This window comes from Ranitomeya imitator, chromosome 1 (assembly GCF_032444005.1).
Source record: "Ranitomeya imitator isolate aRanImi1 chromosome 1, aRanImi1.pri, whole genome shotgun sequence".
Classification (NCBI taxonomy): domain Eukaryota; kingdom Metazoa; phylum Chordata; class Amphibia; order Anura; family Dendrobatidae; genus Ranitomeya; species Ranitomeya imitator.
The window spans coordinates 228404092-228421704 of NC_091282.1; the positions used below are offsets into that span (position 1 = coordinate 228404092).

Genomic DNA, 17613 nt, shown 5'->3' on the forward strand with positions numbered 1-17613 from the left:
GCGGTAAACTAAGAGAGAGAGACACGAAGGGAAGGATATTGTGGAACAGTGAGAAATTAGATCAAGCACAAAGGAGAACCAGTAGGAGTCGTGCCGTGAGACCGAGGCAACATCCTACTGAGGCGCGTAGCCGGTGGCCGAAACACCGCGGGAGTAACTGACTCTAGGCCTTACTTCGAACTCCGCAGGACAGTTAATTATAGGTTGGCTGTCTACCTTAAATTTCCTATGAAGACATAGGGGGCAACGCGTGGAGAGGGGCGTTTCTAGGGTCCCGGAAGAGCTCCGAGCCTTCCCGTCATACGGGTGCGTCCTAGCCATAACATACCTGCGGGACGAGAAACTAGTAACATCTGGAACAAGCGAGAGAGAATTAGAAAGAATGAACGAGAAAGAACGAACGAACGAGAACAGCAGTTGTGAGGACTATTCCGAATGCTCAGGAGGGTAGCACTACAACACACAGGCACTAGTGGTAGGCACTGATTTCCACCTGCAAAGGGAAATCTGGATGTGCCCATCGGACCGGCCGGTCTCAGATAGTCCTGTTAAGCGTGCTCTGGATGGAGGATCCTGAAGTCTTCAGTAAAGAGGTAAAGAGACTGCAACCTTGTGTCCTCGTTATTGACTGCACCTCACACCATCACCATCCACCTTACTGGGAAGCCCTGGGGACATACTTCACCTGTGGGAAGGTATACCATCCAGCTGCCATTCCATCACCCCAGCGGACCCCACAGCAGCGTCGGTCACCCTGACCGAACACCACAGGTGGCGTCACGAAACCTTGACAGACTCCTATCACCTTTTATTGGACGCCCCTTAGCAGGGTCACGGACCGGATCTAGCCACCGTGACAGCCTCTGAACCGAATCAGAGAGGCCCGGTACCGAGAACTCGTGGCCCTGTGTCTGGGGGCGCTTCAACTTGGCGTCACGAACAGGATCGTACTTAAGCCTGAAGAATTGGGTCATGTGTGCCTTGGAACTGTGTTAGAATTGTGCTTGAACTGTGATTTATTGCAAGGACTGTGTATTGCTATTTGCTGCAAGATTCCCATCAAAACCGCCGCCATTGCAGCGCCACAAGGAGCGCAGGAGAAGAAGGGCGTGGAAGTGGGCGTGAAAGAACTGAAGAGATAATGTCCGGCCAGTCTAAGTATTGTTGTATCTTGAGGGCGGGCCCGTCAGTCGCTGAGGTCCGCCTTCTCATCCTCTATGGAGGGTGGGGACAGTGGGGACGGAGCCGCCCCCGAAAAAGAGCCCGGGAAGAAGATACAGAGGAGGGGACAAAGATGGCGACTTCCCGGCCACCACATGGAGACGACCCGGCCAGGCGCAGGCCAGCATCACCCGCAGCGACTCCGGAGTCACCGCCGCTGCAGAGATTGACCGTTGCAGAGCTGCCTGAGGGAAAACCCGGCGGACGGATGCCTGATGGCTGGGTGGCCGCCGTTGAGGCTCGGTGGCTGGCGCACTGCCTGGAGGCCCGCGCTCGGGTGAGTTCCCGGTTGGGCCACCCGACGGAGATCCGTCTCTCCCCCGTGTCCCCTCCTCTACCCACTCCGGCCGCGTCAGATCCCCGCACCCGACTAGGGAATCGCGCTCCGCAGAAGCTGGACCTGAGGATCCTGCCGGTGACGGAACACCAGCGACGCCTAGTGGCGGCATGGAGGAAACAGCCTCAACCTGTGACCATGATTGACCTCACAGAAGAGGAGAAGATCCCACCATCACAGTGGGGGGTGGTGGTCTTCTATAACCCCAAGGAGGAGAGGGGGGTCATCCAGGAGATTGGAGAGCCCTTGCAGGTCCGTGTTAACCGGAGCGAGGTGGAGCCCTGTTATGGAACGGTCGATGAGGATCGCGACCTGAGACCTGGGGATGCTGTGACCTACACCCGGTGGCAGAGAGAGACCGGCTGGGTGGCCAGGGGTGTCCAGAGATGCGCAGTCCTTCAGGTTGCAGCTGAGGTTCCAGATGGTGAAGCCCCTGCTGCGTACCACCAGACAGTCCAGGCCCCGCGTGTCATTGGGGGTCCCACCCGTTCTAGGCCGAGAGGGGTGGTCTGCGAGGTAAGACCGCAACGGTCGCAGCAATAAACCTCGAAACACCGACAAATGTAAATAGTTAACTGTTTCCTGCTTTTACTGCCTTAAACCTGTTTAGGGTTATTCCGTAGGGGTTAAAGAGAGAGTCCTCCTGAGAACCGTAGAACGACAGTTGGTTGTTGGAAGAGAAACAATGACAGTAGGCCCAGCCCGGGAGCTAGGCGGTCCTGCATTGGTGAAGCTAGAAAGAAAAGTTGAGTTATTTTATAGCATTTTATAGTAGGCCTTTAGTGGGTTCAGCTTATACGCCCTTAATGGAAAAGTTAAATTATTGTTCAGAATTTGCACTTAGTAGAATACCCGGCTGGGTGATAAGAGTTATTTATAGTCATAATGTTATTTAAAAATATTTAATCCTGTTTTTCTTTGTAACGTTCAAGTGTCCTCACCTCCCATAAAGGGAAGCATTGTTCTATTTACTTGTTTTAAGCATTTCAAAAATTGTGTATGTCTTTTGCTGAAAGGTATTGTTGTTCTTCTTCCCAGTCCAGGAGTACTAGATTTAACCGGGGGGGAGTGCAGCGCCCCAGAGATCTGGTCGTTGCAGTATGACGCTCTGCCACTAAGGGGAGTGATGGTACGTCTGATGGCACTGAAGGAATTCTACTGACCAGGTATCACCAGCACACATTACACTTCACACTCCGGCCACTAGGGGGAGAAAAAGGCTTTATTTATTGGGCCACTCCTCACACTGGTAAAACTAGGGGTTGGATAGGAAGTTAGTTAGAAGCTGACTGGGTTGGATTCAGGCAACATCCCGTGGCAGGGGGTGTTGCAGGGAGAAGACACAGAGGGGTCCCTGTCAGGCGTGGGAACCTGGCAGGTGCCTAGCGAACAGAGCAGAATGTAACGGAACCGCACCTGCACACCCCGCGGTGGTATCCTAAGAGAGAGACATGAAGGGAAGGATATTGTGGAACAGTGAGAAACGAGATCAAGCACAAAGGAGAACCAGTAGGAGTCGTGCCGTGAGACCGAGGCAACATCCTACTGAGGCGCGTAGCCGGTGGCCGGAACTGTTGTGAATTCTGCTCTTGGGTTCCCTCCAGTGGTTGTAGGTGGGAATGCAGTTGTCTCTTAGTCGCAGTCCTGGCCAGGTGTATCTACTGATTGCAGTTCTGACTGGGATATTTAGGTGTGCAGGATTCATTAGTCCTTGCCAGTTGTCAATGTTTCTTCTGAAGTGTTGGATCACTTTCTGGCTTCTCCTGCTCAGCTGTCATTTCAGCAAAGATAAGTGTCTGGTTTTTGTTTCTGTGGCACACATGCAGTGTGCTTATATTCTGTGCTATTCATTTGTTTTTCTCTTGTCCAGCTTAGACTGTGTCAGTGTTTTCTCAGTCTTGTTGGATTCTCTGAAGATGCAGATATACGCTCCACATCTTTAGTTAGATGTGGAGTTTTTGTATTTTCTGCTGTGGATATTTTGGAAGGATTTTTAATACTGACCGCTTAGTATCCTGTCCTGTCCTTTCCTATTTAGCTAGTTGTGCCTCATTTGCTAAATCCTGTTTCCTGCCTACCTGTGTCTTTTCCTCTACTACTCACAGTCAATATTTGTGGGGGGCTGCCTATCCTTTGGGGTTCTGCTCTGAGGCAAGGTAGAAATTCCTATTTCCATCTATAGGGGTATTTAGTCCTCCGGCTGTGTCGAGGTGTCTAGGTTTTGTTAGGCACACCCCACGGCTACTTCTAGTTGCGGTGATAAGATCAGGGTTTGTGGTCAGTATAGTTACCACCTTCTCCAGTGAAAGTTTTCATGCTGCTCCAAGGTCACCTGATCATAACCTAGGCCTTACTTCGAACTCTGCAGGACAGTTAATTATAGGTTGGCTGTCTACCTTAAATTTCTTACGAAGACATAGGGGGCAACGCGTGGAGAGGGGCGACTCTAGGGTCCCGGAAGAGCTCTGAGCCTTCCCGTCATACGGGTGCGTCCTAGCCATAACATACCTGGGGGACGAGAAACTAGTAACATCTGGAACAAGCGAGAGAGGATTAGAAAGAACAAACGAACGAGAACAGCAGTTGTGAGGACTATTCCGAATGCTCAGCAGGGTAGCACTACAACACACAGGCACTAGTGGTAGGCACTGATTTCCACCTGCAAAGGGAACTCTGGATGTGCCCATCGGACCGGATCCTGAAGTCTTCAGTAAAGAGGTAAAGAGACTGCAACCTTGTGTCCTCGTTATTGACTGCACCTCACACCATCACCATCCACCTTACTGGGAAGCCCTGGGGACATACTTCACCTGTGGGAAGGTATATCATCCAGCTACCATTCCATCACCCCAGCGGACCCCACAGCAGCGTCGGTCACCCTGACCGAACACCACAGGTGGCGTCACGAAACCTTGACAGACTCCTATCACCTTTTATTGGACGCCCCTTAGCAGGGTCACGGACCGGGTCTAGCCACCGTGACAGCCTCCGAACCGAATCAGAGAGGCCCGGTACCGAGAACTCGTGGCCCTGTGTCTGGGGGCGCTTCATATGTCCACCATGATTTTTAAGGACTGCATCGAGTCTTCTAGGCGTGGAATGAACAAGTTGGTGACATATTGCAACATCTATCTTTTTCCAATCTTTTAGAGCCTGGATGATGGAGGGAGAGTGATGCTCAACTTGTCTCTTTAGAATTTCCTATAGGTGTTCAAATGGGTTTAAATCAGCAGGCATACTTAGCCAATGAATCGCATTCACCATTCTTCCACAGAAATGCTACAGTGTCCTTATATGTGTGTTTTGGATCATTGTCATGCTAGAAATGTGCTTGTCCATGAATGATGCAGAGTTGATAGTATCTTCTCTTTCTTTATAAAGCAGCAGGTCTGTGAATTCATGATAACATTAATGAAATGTAGCTCAACAACAGTATCACTTGTGCAGCCCCACACTGGACACTGCCACCACTATGTTTTACTGTGGGAACCATGCATTTTGCTTAGCACTTCTCACCTTTGCAACACCATATACTGTAGTTTTAAAGCAATCAATTCCAAAAACATTTACGGTAGTCTAATCACAGTCTAAGGTAAATGTCACAGCAGTTATTATGCTTTCCAGCATCAGCCCTAGCAAATTGTAGGTAGGCTTTTTTGTGTATGGGCTTTAGTGGAGAGTAGAAACCTCCTTTGTGCTGACACCCATGTCTGCCATTCCTCTGCTGTATATGTCGTATTGAGGCATGGGAAATACTCACCATTAGTGTTGAGCGATACCGTCCGATACTTGAAAGTATCGGTATCGGATAGTATCGGCCGATACCCGAAAAATATCGGATATCGCCGATACCGATATCCGATACCAATACAAGTCAATGGGACATCAAGTATCGGAAGGTATTCTCATGGTTCCCAGGGTCTGAAGGAGAGGAAACTCTCCTTCAGGCCCTGGGATCCATAGGGATGTGTAAAATAAAGACTTAAAATAAAAAATATTGATATATTTACCTCTCCGGCGGCCCCTGAACTCAGCGCGGGTAACCGGCAGGCTTCTTTGTTCAAAATCAGCGCTTTTAGGACCTGAGAATCACGTCCCGGCTTCTGATTGGTCGCGGGCCGCCCATGTGACCGCCACGCGACCAATCACAAGCCGCGACGTCACCGCAAGCTATTAACGCGCTCATTTTTAAAAATGAGCGCGGTAATGACTTTCAAAGACGTAGCGGCTTGTGATTGGTCGCGGCCACGCGACCAATCACAAGCCGCGACGTCACCGCAAGCTATTAACGCGCTCATTTTTAAAAATGAGCGCGTTAATGGCTTTCAAAGACGTAGCGGCTTGTGATTGGTCGCGTGGCCACGACCAATCACAAGCCGCGACGTCACCGCAAGCTATTAACGCGCTCGTTTTTAAAAATGAGCGCGGTAATGACTTTCAAAGACGTAGCGGCTTGTGATTGGTCGCGTGGCCGCGACCAATCACAAGCCGCTACGTCTTTGAAAGTCATTACCGCGCTCATTTTTAAAAATGAGCGCGTTAATAGCTTGCGGTGACGTCGCGGCTTGTGATTGGTCGCGTGGCGGTCACATGGGCGGTCCGCGACCAATCAGAAGCCGGGACGTGATTCTCAGGTCCTAAAAGCGCTGATTTTGAACAAAGAAGCCTGCCGGTTACCCGCGCTGAGTTCAGGGGCCGCCGGAGAGGTAAATATATCAATATTTTTTATTTTAATTCTTTATTTTACACATCTCTATGTATCCGATACCGATACCCGATACCACAAAAGTATCGGATCTCGGTATCGGAATTCCGATACCGCAAGTATCGGCCGATACCCGATACTTGCGGTATCGGAATGCTCAACACTACTCACCATGGTTTGTCTTTCTTCTTCTTTAGCTAACTGCCGCGAACATGCAAGATGCTCCTGTTTAGGTGTTAACTTTCATGGTCAAGTAAATAAGGCAGCACACTGTGCAGTGTGCTGCCTTATTTACTTAACTATATATGAGTTGGCGACTTTGGGTTCAGCACCTGTTCACACTTAGTCCATGTTTGGATGTGCAGGTCAGGTTTTTGAAATGTTAACTTTCATGGTCGGCCTGGACATTTCTGTGAGATGGCTGCAATTCCAGCTGTTAAAGTTTGGATCACTTATGATACAGTATTCTGATTGATAAGTAAAGTTCTGCTGATTTCTTGAAGCAGTCGTCGTTCTTGCGTAAGGAAATAATTTTCTTTCTCAGGTCTTGTGACATTTCTCTTCCATTTGGTGCCACTGCTGACAGCATGAAATGGAAGGGGTTTTCCCTCTTAAGGAACGCCCTTGTTAATGAGATTTTTGTAGTCTATACTTTAGCTTTGCTCCTTAGACTTTCATTGGGGTGTACCCATTTTGCAACATGATCTAAAATGAGTTTGTTAGGGAAATTAACTTTTTGGGTGTGAAAAAAAACAATTCTTGTTTGCAATCAATGGAGTATTTTGTAGCATGGTATCCCATAAAAAATGTTGATTCTGAAAGTAAAGATTTTCCGACAAATCTGTTGGGGTGTTTATGCATTTATGTTGAGCACTGTATATATTAAAGCTGGAACGGTCTACATCTAGACCACTCAATAAAACCCATATAATAAATAAAATAAGTTATAACGTACACGTAACTTTATGACAAATAAAAGGTAAAACGAAATCCATGTAAAAGTAAATCATTCAGAAGTAATCCTGCCTATAATGATATGTACACACGGTGAGTATTTGCATCAGATATTTCTGCGCCAAAACCATTGTTGGTAGGAAAAATGCAACGCAAAATATACACATTTTTACACTTTTTACTTGCATTTTTTATACGTTTTTTACGCTGCAAACACGCTGAAAAAATTGACGTGCCGAAATTTGAAAAAATGCTTTGATGGTTCTAATTCGCAAAGAAAAAATTGGCAGCTTGTGCAGGAGACTTTAGAATCCTCATTCACTTTGCTGATACTATAAGGTAAAGCATTTGTTACCCTTGAAAAATGAATGGAAAAAACACAGCAAAAATAAGCATATAAACAAGCCCATATTGTGTACTTTGATTTGTTGCTATGTTAGATCAAATTCCCAAAATTAGTTTTTGGGGAGTTTTTGACTCTGCGTACTTTTGCTGTGTCAAAAAGACAGCATCTTACAGTTCCAACAAAGTGGATAGGGTTTATAGAAATCTACTGCCCCCCTGTGCTTTTTACGCCAAGTAAATTGACCTCCGGTGGATGTTTCACATCTGCAACATGTCATTTTCTCTTGTGCATATGATGACGTTTACATACAGATTTTCCCAATTAAATTGCATTAGATGCGGAAAATCCGCAGGTAAAAAATACATATGTGTCTATAGTGGTATGTTTCTCTTAGGGAAAGGCTCTAAAAACACTTATAACCCACAAGACTGTATCTATAAGGTTTTGTCAAAGACCTTCGTCGTCCTGAGAAGCCTCCCCGACATTGCGCTCCTGTGCAAGCACACTTCTTTGCCCTGTTGAAGGCAGAGAAAATCACTGCAGTGCGCATGCCCCGGGGCTCTCCAACCTTTCCCGGTGCCTGCGCACTGCAGTACTTTGCTCTGCCCTCAATAAGGCAGATGACTATGGCTGCACAGGAGCATGATATTGAGGAAACTTCTGTGGAATAGGCAGGGAAGAATCATCCACATGAACCAAGAAGGAGGACAGCATTGTTAGGAAGATGGGAGGCAGCGGACCAAGATGCACGACACCCCTCGGACCGGATCGCCCACCAGATGGGTATAAGTTTTTTTCTTCTCTTACAGGTCAGGTTGGGGGCAGATATACAAAAGCCCTGAAAGGTGATGGCCGTATCTTATAGCAGCCAAAACTGGTGACAGATTCCCTTTAAGGGGATGTTCAGCCTTAAATAAAAAAGTGAATTACAAAATAGCGCCACTCATGGCTGTGGACTAACTCTAGATTTTTAGCTCTTTTCTACTCATCTGGTTGGAGCTAAATGGCAATCACAGATCCAGCTCTAGGCACAAGTGAATACATATATTTTCTATTAGTTTTTTCATTTTAAACCTGGATGATCCCTTTAATAATTGTACCCATAAGTAGTCTCAGAATAAACAGCACCTCAAACTCATAATTTTAAAGGAATGCAAATTACAGGATGACTATACCATGGAAGTATTTCTATTAAACAGACAGTGCATTAATACGTGAACTGCTTAAACCTTAATCGCATTCGCATGTATTTATCTTGTCACTCCCCTTTTATCTGTGACAATATAAAATATGCAGTCAATCCATTTCATTTTTTTAATGCCCTATCTTACGGCTAATTCCTCCACCTAAAATAATATCTCATCATTTTTTTTTTTTTAATTCTCACCAGGTTGCTTATCTTCTCATGGTAGTATCTCAAAATTCAAATTACTTTCACTGCCTTGGGGTGAAATTTATTTTCTTTGCATTCCTGTGTATAGATCTCTTATGGTTGTGGATAAAAAGTGACATGGTAAATATTTGCATACAAATGACTTTAGAAACAATATTGTCTTCAAGCACAATTTTGAGTCTGGAACTAATGAAAACTTATAATGCAATGGTACCAAGGAAAAACACGTGAGGTGGTGAGAAATTCTCCACGTGACACTTTCTACTCCAACTGTATCTGTAGATATTAGCTTTTACGGGGTACAATCTACATATTAATTATAAAACGGTGAGCCAGAAAATATACAGAAGTTCTCTAAAGTCTGGGAACCCTTTGGAACTTTCCATATTTCTACAAATATTTGACCTAAAACTACATCAGATTTTTTCACAAGTCCTAAAAGTAGTGTAGGGACTCGCACTTTTTGGCAGCTGGTAGGGTTCCCATAGGCAGGTATTTGTGGGGTAAAAACTGAGTAAAGTTTATTGACTCTCATAAACTCTCACAGCAAAAATATAACACAAAATAAATAGTCTTTTTTTCATGGCAGGCAGAGTACCTCAGCACTAAGTGGGATAGTTTCCACTCACACAGCAATTTAGGCACCGCAGAGACAATGTCCATGTATAATGGTCTTTCCCTCTCTACACACAGACCACACACCAAAGGTGTTACCACCTCTAGACACTTGTGAGCAGGTGAGCTGCCCTTTTAACCAAGCTGCACCTTACAGATTGGAGAATGGAAATGACAGGCCCACCCATCTCTTACCAGCCATACCTGAAACCTAGATGCAAACTCGGCTTTGGGAAAATGGCCGCCGCGATCTCTTGTGCGCACGGGCGGCATCCCGCGGCCATTTTCCTGAAGCCCCGTGCAGCAGAGCACTCCATCTGCGCACGCGCGGCCCCAGGAAGATGGCCGCCCCCACCGATGACAGGGGGTGATAGCGCAGATCGCGCGCTCCTTGTTCACGTGCCCACAGTGGATTAGTCACCTCAACATGCGGACACCACTACGCCACCAACGTAAAGCTGAGGAAGAAACAGCGCTGTGAACACGCCCACCCGACCTGACCAGCCTGATTGACAGGCGAAAGCGGCGACTTTGGTAATGTATTGCGCAGCGTAGGTGGGGAATCAGGGTACACTACATACACTATAGTAACGCACAGCGCAGGCCCTATTTAACAGTATTTATATCTCAATCTCAAAAAACGGGGTGACAGGTTCCCTTTAACAAGCCTCTCGGCACTCAATCAGTGCTGGAGTCTTCTTTCAAGGTTTGATAACACGGAGGCCCAGAACCTCAGAGATACCGTACATACCCTCTGTTCCGGAATTGTCCAGCTCCCTGTCTAGAGTAGATACAGGGAGACAAATCCAGCAAATGAATCATAAAATTATAAAGCCTATTGTTTAAGGCACCACATAGGGATTTTAATGGTCATGGTCATCATATATCTATGCTCCAAAGACATTTTCCCAGGTAGGTCACCCAGCAGTGAACTCTAATCTTAAAGGTTACAGTGGTATTTTTTACTCTATATTTACTAGCCAAGTGCAAAGCAAAACACTTTTAATAAAGCAATCATTAAAGGGCTGGTCCAAAACGAAAATCTATTTTACTAAATGCCTATCTCTTTAATGTCATAATCTAATCTCTTTGTAATTTTCTTTAATTAAAAAGTCCCTACCATTCCCTCACTACTCTAACTGCTGTATTTTTTTTACTAGCTCCTACTTGAAAACGCTTTGTTTGAGAATCCCAGTGCATGCTATGATAGTCAAACGAGTCATCGGCAGATGGTATCAGGATCCTGTCAGCACTGGTGCCACGGCTAAGCAGGGTGACTCACCCACACTGCGGGAGAGCCCGGGGTCAGATGCCTTGGGGAAAGCTCAGGCAGACGGGACCTGAGCAGCGTGATGAGAGGGGACGATAGCAGGAAGCAGAAGGATCGGCGATCATGTGACCACAGGGGGCGGAGCTTTGCATCCGGCTGCTGTAGATGACTGTAGGATGCTATAGGGACCCTGGAGTAGAGGAGAGGTTAACTCAGGTCGGACACACGAAGGTCATACACGGAAAGGGCGGCGCGGTACAGGAAGGGCGAGCAGAGAAGTCAAAACGTAGGCAAGGAGTAATACACGGAGATAGCAACACAGTACAGGAGGGAAAGGCAGAACCAGATCAGAACCAGACAAGCATTAAGTAGCACAGGCACAACAGGGTCACACACACTCGGCAAAGGGTCAAAGTATAAGCGACGAGGAATGACCCCACCTTGAGGCTATAAGAAGCCTCCTAGAATCCCAGAGTGAAGCCATCCCGATTAACCTCTGAACTACCTAATCCCACAAACTAAGCAGATCATGACAGATGGCCAAAGGATGCAGCCACTGCCAGTCTCTACTCCAGCCTTGAAACAAAGCATCATCTGTGACATCTGTCTTAAATGCTAAGCTAGTCCCTGCTATACTAAGCATGCATCGGTTTTCATTTCAATGAATGCACAGTAGATATTTATCACTATGCAATATGCATAGTGACAGTGTGCTCCTGCACTGGCTGAGATCACAATAACGAGGCAGTAAGAGAGTGCACTGTCAGTTGACAGAAGAATACCAGGCGTGCAGGAAAAAGCAGAGACTACGCCACCCTTGCAATCGATGTCACCAATTTCACCTTCAAATTAATATACTGTTAGTGGAAACTGTCTCTGTATTTGACTAAACACCCCTCCCATCAGTGTAAGGATGTTTTTAATTAGTGCTAATCTAACTTACCTTTAAATTTGTAGGATTCCAGGTCAGGAGAGGCATATTTGAAAAATATTAGGTTTAGGGTCCCTTTAAATTTGCAAATTGTCTCTTAAGAGAAGAGGACTAATTAATATCAACTCTGTAACAAGTCTTGCAGAATATCAATTTGCAGGCACATTTTTTAATATGTTGCCCCTCACCAGGGCAAATTATGAGATCTCATTTGCCTAACCTCTTTCTGATATCGGGTGTAAATGTACATCGATGTCGGACTCCCTCCCTTTGATGTGGGCTCTGGCACTGAACCCACATCTTTTCCTCTAACGGCCCTGGGTGGAATTGCCAACCCACCAGCGGCTGTTAGCCCGTTAAATGCTGCTGTCAATCTCTGACATCAGAACCTATACATGTTTGGTGTCTCTGAACTGGTAATGACCTGGAGAGTCATAATGGCAGGTCGGTTTTAGCATTTAGTGAACAAGGTAACAAAAACCAACTGTGGAATTGCATTTTTGTTGCAGTTTCACCGCACTTGGAATTTGTTTTCTGTTTTCCAGTACACGATATGTTAAAACCAATGGTGTCGCTCAAAAGAACAACTCGCCTGGCACAAAACAAGCCCTTACATGGCCATATTGACCAAAAAATAAAAGCTATGGCTCTGGGAAGAAGGGGAGCAAAAATGAAAATGCAAAACCAATAATATCGCTGGTCATTCATTGAGGGGTTAAGGGATAATGTTTCTCCTTGAGGAGAGTGACAAGCCAAGCCTGGCATGTTAGAGTGAGGAGACTTATAATCCATGCAAGCTCCTCTGGGAAATTAAATATGGAAATTGTCTCTTCAGAGAGGAAGAGGACTAGAACTCTAGCACGACCTATTGGAAACAGCAATCCTAAAAGTTAATATTGACTCTTTAACGAGCCTTGTAATACGACTTAGGATAAAAGTCAAACCAGAATCTCAATTTGCAGAAAGTGTTTTGGGCCATTGCCCCTCATCAGTACAAAGTATGAGATCTGAGTTGGCTAGGTGAGATGCTCAAGATCACTGCATCCATGCAAATGAGGGTAAAATTAAAGAGTAAAAACAAAAAAACTCCTTGAAGGGAATCTGTCAGCAGGTTTTTTCTATGTACAGTGCCTTTGTGAAAGTATTCGGCCCCCTGGAACTTTCAACCTTTTTCCACATATCATGCTTCAAACATAAAGATACCAAATGTAAATTTTTGGTGAAGAATCAACAACAAGTGGAACACAATTGTGAAGTGGAATTGCCAGACCTGAAATAACACGCACTTTTCACCTATTGTGTCCCCCCATTTCCTTGTAGATTGTAAGCTTGCGAGCAGGGACCTCACCCCTAATGTCACTGTTTAAATTGTCTTAACTTGTACTGAATTTGTCTGTACATGCCCCCGCTTAATTGTAAAGTGCTGCGGAATTTGTTGGCGCTATATAAATAAAAATTATTATTATTATTATTATTAAGTGGAATGAAATGTATTGGTAATTTTTGTGGAAATTCAAAAACTGAAAAGTGGGGTGTGCAATATTATTCAGCCCCTTTACTTTCATTGCAGCAACCTCACTCCAGAAGCTCATTGTGGATCTCTGAATGACACAATGTTGTCCTAAATGCCTAATGATGATACATATAATCCATCTGTGTGTAATCAAGTCTCCGTATGAATGCATTTGCTCTGTGATAGTCTCAGGGTTCTGTTTGAAGCACAGAGAGCATCAGAAAGACCAAGGAACACAACAGGCAGGTCCGTGATACTGTTGTGGAGAAGTTTAAAGCCGGATTTGGATACAAAATGATTTCCAAAACTTTAAAAATCCCAAGGAGCACTGTGCAAGCGATCATATTGAAATGGAAGGAGTATCATACCACTGCAAATCTACCAAGACTCGGCCATCCTTCTAAACTTTCATCTCAAACAAGGAGAAGACTGATCAGAGATGCAGCCAAAAGGCCCATGATCACTCTGGAGATCTACAGCTGAGGTGGGAGTCTGTCCATAGGACAACAATCAGTCGTACACTGCACAAATCTGGCCTCTATGGAAGAGTGGCAAGTAGAAAGTCATTTCTCAAAGATATCCATAAAAAGTGTTGCTTAAAGTTTGCAACAAGCCACCTGGGAGACACATCAAACATGTGGAAGAAGGTGCTCTGGTCAGATGAAACCAAAATCGAACTTCTTGGCAACAATGCCAAACTATATGTTTTAAAGGGCCACTGTCACCCCCCTGCAGCCGTTATAAACTAAAAGAGCCACCTTGTGCAGCAGTAATGCTGCATTCTAACAAGGTGGCTCTTTTAGTTTTGTGTTCAGGTATTATAAAAATAAAGCGTTTTGAAACTTTGCAGAAATACCTGTCTTTGTCCACGGAGGCGGGTCTGAAGCCTCCTCTGTGAAGTGCCCAACAGCCGTCACTCACATCTTCTGGGGCGATGGTCGCCGCCCCCTGCACGCTGTTTTCTTTTCAAATCCGGCGCCGGCGCTGTGTAAATACTTGTGGGGCAGGCGCAGTAAGCTCTGGCTGTCTGACGTCACAGCCAGGCTTGCAGACTGCGCCTGTGCTGGCAGTGCGGCCACCCACCTCGGGAATCCCTGCCCCGCATTGTGTTATGCATTATGCACAGTGCGGGGCTAGGATTCCTGGGCATGCGCACTGCATGTCTCAGACTCTCACCCACGTCCCCCGCCCCCCGCCTTCCAGCCAGCTAGCATGCAAGTTTCGTAGGTTGTTGCTTTCGATTGCTATGAGCAGAAGGAGGAGGCAGCAGGATGAGCTTAGCTGAATAGCCAGAGGCTGTAAGGCGGGGGGCGCAGTCTGCAAGCCTGGCTGTGACGTCAGACAGCCAGAGCTTACTGCGCCTGCCCCACAAATATTTACACAGCGCCGGCGCCGAATTTGAAAAGAAAACATCGCCCCAGAAGAGGCAACACAGCTCATCACCCTGAACACACCATCTCCACTTTCAAACATCGTGGTGGCACATAATGGTTTGGGCCTGATTTTCTTAAGCAGGGACAGGGAAGATGGTTAAAATTGATAGGAAGATGGATGAAGTAAATACAGGACCATTCTTGAAAAAAACCTGTTGGAGTCTGCAAAAGACCTGAGGCTGGGACGGAGATTTGTCTTCCAACAAGAAAATGATCCCAAAAATAAAGCAAAATTTACAATGGAATGGTTCACAAATAAACGTATCCAGGTGTTAGAATGACCAAGTCAAAGTCCAGACCTCAATCCAATCGAGAATCTATGGAAAGAGCTGAAAACTGCTGTTCACAAATGATCTCCATCAAACCTCACTGATCTCGAGCTGTTTGCCAAGGAAGAATGGACAAGAATTTCAGTCTCTCGATGTACAAAACTGATAGAGACATACCCCAAGCGATTTGCAGCTGTAATCACAGCAAAAGGTGGAGCAACAAAGTATTAAGTTAAAGGGGCCGAATAATATTGCACGTCCCCTTTTTCAGTTTTTGAATTTCCTCAAAAATTTAAAATAACCAATAAATTTTGTTCAATTTCACAATTGTGTTCCACTTGTTGTTGATTTTTCACCAAAAATTTACATGTCTTTATGTTTGAAGCATGATATGTGGGAAAAGGTTGAAAAGTTCCAGGGGGCCGAATACTTTCACAAGGCACTGTAAGCTGAGAGCACCATAATGTAGGGGGAAAGAGCCTGATTCCAGTGATATATCAAGTACTAGGCTGTGTTTTGTCATTTCAATACAAAGTGTTTTATCAACAGGCCTTGTGCCTCCTAGTCCTATACAAGTAGCTCTCTGTTGTCATGCATTGTGCACAGAAATCAGTGGTGTGAGCAGGGTGAAACTTAGCTCAATAGCTGAGCTCTGCCAAATCTACAGCAGGGAAAATGATGACTATCACAACTGCTGAACTAAACTAATACTGGTGACACATTGCTCGAATCAAATTCTCTTTCCCTACCTCATGCTGCTGTCAGATTACATAGCACAATTCTGCTTACAGACTCTCTTTAAGGATTAAGTAGCATTTTTAACGCATTTTTATTAGTATAGAACATTTTTCACTCTGCACCTAAATGCAACTGCGTTTTCCCACGGTGTTTTGCCATGCGTCCTTTTCAGGCTATCTATAGAGGACTAAAGAGAAAAAACTGCACCAACAAATACAGTTGAATAACACTGTATTTAGACAGTGGGCATATGGTTGGGTCCAAAAGGCAAGTGTAGGACCTGGTATAAGAGAGATGCCGTAAAGGGGCTACCAGGTACACATAAAATTGGCCATTTTTCGGCGCTAAACGCTCTCATTTTTCATATTTCTAGTGCAGTAATGCAGTTCAAATTTCGTTTTTCAAGTTTGCATGTTCTTTCGCTGCAGTGTGCTGCCTTATTTACTTAACTATATACGAGTTGGCTACTCTAGGTTCAGCACCTGTTCACACTGAGTCTATGTTTGGATGTGCCAGTCAGGTTTTTGAAATGTATTCTCTAGCCTTCTGATCGTGTACTCCACCTCCTAGCCACAGGTGTTTTAATTACAGCAGGTCCAATACCCCTCCACAGAGAGAGAGAATTTTAGTCTAGGAAGAGGTTTCACATGTACCCATTCAGATGGAGACGTTTATTCTCAGCGAGGTAAGGCAAGTGTAGGACCTGGTATAAGAGAGATGCCGTAAAGGGGCTACCAGGTACACATAAAATTGGCCATTTTTATGCGCTAAACGCTCTCATTTTTCATATTTCTAGTGCAGTAATGCAGTTCAAATTTCGTTTTTCAAGTTTGCATGTTCTAGCGCTGCAGTGTGCTGCCTTATTTACTTAACTATATACGAGTTGGCTACTCTAGGTTCAGCACCTGTTCACACTGAGTCTATGTTTGGATGTGCCGGTCAGGTTTTTGAAATGTATTCTCTAGCCTTCTGATCGTGCACTCCGCCTCCTAGCCACAGGTGTTTTAATTACAGCAGGTCCAATACCCCTGCACAGAGAGAGAGAATTTTAGTCTAGGAAGAGGTTTCACATGTACCCATTCAGATGGAGACGTTTATTCTCAGCGAGGTAAGGCAAGTGTAGGACCTGGTATAAGAGAGATGCCGTAAAGGGGCTACCAGGTACACATAAAATTGGCCATTTTTATGCGCTAAACGCTCTCATTTTTCATATTTCTAGTGCAGTAATGCAGTTCAAATTTCGTTTTTCAAGTTTGCATGTTCTTTCGCTGCAGTGTGCTGCCTTATTTACTTAACTATATACGAGTTGGCTACTCTAGGTTCAGCACCTGTTCACACTGAGTCTATGTTTGGATGTGCCGGTCAGGTTTTTGAAATGTATTCTCTAGCCTTCTGATCGTGCACTCCGCCTCCTAGCCACAGGTGTTTTAATTACAGCAGGTCCAATACCCCTCCACAGAGAGAGAGAATTTTAGTCTAGGAAGAGGTTTCACATGTACCCATTCAGATGGAGACGTTTATTCTCAGCGAGGTAAGGCAAGTGTAAGACATGGTATAAGAGAGATGCCGTAAAGGGGCTACCAGGTACACATAAAATTGGCCATTTTTATGCGCTAAACGCTCTCATTTTTCATATTTCTAGTGCAGTAATGCAGTTCAAATTTCGTTTTTCAAGTTTGCATGTTCTAGCGCTGCAGTGTGCTGCCTTATTTACTTAACTATATACGAGTTGGCTACTCTAGGTTCAGCACCTGTTCACACTGAGTCTATGTTTGGATGTGCCGGTCAGGTTTTTGAAATGTATTCTCTAGCCTTCTGATCGTGCACTCCGCCTCCTAGCCACAAGTGTTTTAATTACAGCAGGTCCAATACCCCTCCACAGAGAGAG

The 17613-nt window shown here is 45.4% G+C and overlaps 1 protein-coding gene across 1 annotated transcript in view; it reads right to left on the reverse strand.

Annotated features, from left to right (window-relative positions):
• CCDC60 (coiled-coil domain containing 60) overlaps positions 1 to 17613 on the reverse strand; it is a 330055-nt gene that overhangs the window by 118333 nt on the left and 194109 nt on the right. The window lies entirely within an intron of this gene.